The sequence below is a fragment of the Erithacus rubecula genome (genome assembly GCF_903797595.1).
Source record: "Erithacus rubecula genome assembly, chromosome: 3".
Classification (NCBI taxonomy): domain Eukaryota; kingdom Metazoa; phylum Chordata; class Aves; order Passeriformes; family Muscicapidae; genus Erithacus; species Erithacus rubecula.
The window spans coordinates 11414484-11417894 of record NC_136689.1 but is presented as its reverse complement, the minus strand read 5'-3'; the positions used below and the strand labels follow the sequence as shown (position 1 = coordinate 11417894).

Sequence of the window (3411 nt, the reverse complement as noted above, 5' to 3'; positions counted from 1 at the left end):
AGAAAAGGCAGTTTCACAACCTCCCCGGCCAGCCAGCCCTGTGTCTAATTGGCATCACTGCTTAGAAATACTTCCTTGCATTCTCCTCTGAAAGTTTGCAGCTACAATCTAATTCTATGTACTTTTACTAAGCCTTACAAGCAGCTAGTGAGACAGCCCAGCTATTTTTAACAATCATTAGTCCTCCAGTCTCTCGCTTCACAAAATGACTGGTTCTTATTGGGCTCCTTTTCTCACAGCTTCCAAAATTGGTCTGAATTAAGTTTCCCAGCTTAATGCTCTGTTAAATAATGCTCACTAATTAGCAGCGGCAAAAACTAAAAACTGGTTATATGAAAATGAAAAAACACCCAGTCACACAGGTGTTTTGTTTTTTTTTCTTAGTCCAAGCTGCTTTTTTAATCATTAATCATAGCAAATTCTGCTCTTCCACCTGGAGAAATAGTCAGTAAACTTCCTAAAGGCAGCCAAGGAACTTGCCAGGCAAGCCCCACTTGCTCCATTCTGTCACCTGTGAGGCTGCTCACCCTAAGCCCCATCTTTTGTAGAAATGCATTGCAAAGAATGTGTGCTTTTCTTTACACAGATTTTTTTTTTTTTTTTTTTTTTTTTTTTTTTTTTTTTTTTTTTAGCAATAGAAGATTTTTTACATCATGGAAGGTTTTGTGCACTGCTAGAAAAGCACTCACCTTAATATTCATGTCTCCCAAAAATTAAAACTGTTAACTTTTCATAAGTTCAATTTTTATTTACCCTGTACCGATCAAAGGATGAGTGCTTTTAAATACATTAGAAAACAATATATGATATTTGTTATATTAAAACCCATGAAATTCTTATTCAATCAGGACTTACAACTCCTATTACTAATACTCTTGTGTACTATCAAGCAGACTGTTAAACTGAACCTCTTGTTGAAATAAGATCTCATTCTGTCCTAATACAGTCACAGAAGAAAGAGCTGAAGAGTGAATGTATGTTGTGTTCAGAAATATGTACAGCAACTAAGCATCAGGGAACAAAAAAAGACCTATTTAAAACATAAATACAATACAAGTACACGAGAAAACAAGATTTAATAATCTGCTTGCAACTAGGCCACTACAGGATTGTCACTTGTAACTACAGCAGCAAGAGACAAGAATCACCTTTCCAGTGCAGTTGTGGGAATGGAAAATGTAATTGCCTTCAAGGTGAGGGTACAGACACTTAAGGAAGACACTCTTCAATACATCTGCCTGAAAAAAGATCGTCTGTTGACACCTTTTGTTCTCGTGCTGTTTCTGGGTACTGATGGAATCACAGACCAGTTCCCAGAGTGCTACCTTCTCACTGACTGTTTAGGCACATCTAGGAGAATCAAAGTGGAAGCAGGAGTTTAACAGCATGAACTACAAGGCTCTGTAGTGGATAAACTGTAGAAATTACATAGCTGTGGGCTCTGTCTGAAGAGGAAAATATATAAAAAACAAACCAGAATGACAAAAATCACTCAGCACACCACCTCTGACTCAGCTGAGGGTCATTGATTCATGTTCTGTTCACATTAGCTAATGACAACCATTTTCCCCCCCTCCATTCTGGTTAATTTTTTACCAGTATTTATAGGGAAACACATCACGTCTCCTATGTTCTGTATCTGCCAAAGAAGTTCAGGTGACATTTACCTAAATTCTTCCTTACCGTGTTTTTATCATTATGTCTTTTAAATTAATTTACCTTTTTCTAGTTTTTGTCTAGTTTATAGTATGAAATGTAAGTCTCTAACTCTGCCAGAGTGACAGATCAGGAATCACCCCACTTGCTTGCCTACTCATTACAGTTCTATTTATATATCCTCAAAGAGCATTTACTTTATCTGTGGTAGAATCACATTGCACGCTAGTTTTCGATTTAGCAACTTGCCACCTTAGAAGCAGATAGTTTCAAGTAGTGTTCTCTGCTATCTAACAATGCTTTCCTGCCAATGCTTGACACCCTCTCTTTCTTTTTTTCCCAAATAAAGTCCATTCATCCTAATCAAACCAAAAGCTATCGATTACTGCCTAATTCATCTAACCTCCCTGCATCTGGCTGTACATAAACCATTTTCAGGAAGTTTTCTCCTCCTTGTACTCTCAGCATTGAAATACAATGCAAACCAAGTTGATGTGTCCTCTAAAAATGCATGAATATTCTAAGAACAGAACAGGTGCTCCCCCTGCCTCATGTGGAGCTCAGCCCACCTGGAAAACACCGTCTGTCACCTGCTACTTCGGAGAGCAGCTTTTCCAGGAACAGTCTACCATTCCTGACAAAAGTGGTTACTACGGAGAAGTGGTGGGGTATGCAATGTGGCAATAAAGCTTTTCAGACAGAACCTTACTAAAATTAATGAAGCAAAAGGAAAGAGGGGAAAAATAAAAACACGTAGTGTTTTTTTTCCTGCACATATTTGTAAATCAGCTGCCTTAAAGTGGTAAATTGGCTGCTTCTAAATTGTGGACAGCCCTATTTAAAAGCCATTGTGAAACTTCACAGGCAAAGCTTTAACATTTGGAGCAATCCCATATAATTTACACTAATTTTTGCTACTTTTTAAAGTGGTATTGATATATACAGAATGAAAAACACAGGGAACATTTACAGAATTGGAAGTAAGTCTGTGACTACCTCTGTGTAATCAAGGGCATCCACCATGAATTAAGTGTACTGCAGTGACAAGAAAATCATCCAAGGGACTTGGTAGCTGTATTCCTTCCTAACTCACTAGCACTGCCCAGTCAGTACACACACATTCACATACATAAATGAAGAGGCCTCTGCTCTAAATCAGGGCCTTTGTCCTTGGCTGGCACATCTAAATAAAGTTGTGCAGTCTCAAGGGACTGACTGATTTTGCTTTGGATTTTTTAAAGTTAGAACATATTTTCTTTTAAGGTTTTCAAGGTAAATTCCATCCTGGCTCATGATTGAAAAAATCCCAGTAGTATTAAATGGACATTTGAAACTTAACTGCTTTGTATAGCTTGAAGAAAGTCATTAGGGACCAAATTATATCTTCAAGTATCTTCACCAGCTCATTCTTTCATTTTCTTTCATTTTCTTTCATTTTGGGGCCTATTAAAATTTGTCCTAATGTTTATTATCCTCCACAGACTACAATAAATTCCCTTCAACTCACACGCCATCCCTTTGTTCCACATGGCTGCTATTAGTGCCAGTAGTTTCCCTTCAGCTTGTGTTCCACAGAACTGTCTCCTAAACCACAGCATGTTTTTGACTCACCATTTCATTTTAATTCCTGATTAAATACATACTGGGTAAAAACACTTTGTCTGTTTTCTTCACTCTGTTTTTTTTATCCATTCTTTCTTATCTGGGTTTTACCTTTAGTTCTATTGGTACTTTTTGATACTTGAAATTAAAATT

General features: G+C 37.3%; 1 long non-coding RNA gene across 1 annotated transcript in view; it reads right to left on the bottom strand.

Annotated features, from left to right (window-relative positions):
• Nucleotides 1-1057: 1057 nt before the first annotated feature.
• Nucleotides 1058-3411, bottom strand: part of LOC306800453 — a 5052-nt gene continuing 2698 nt past the window's right edge. The window contains exon 2 of the long non-coding RNA XR_013773836.1: nucleotides 1058-1350. This is a non-coding gene — a long non-coding RNA (uncharacterized lncRNA). The remainder of the gene's footprint in view (nucleotides 1351-3411) is intronic.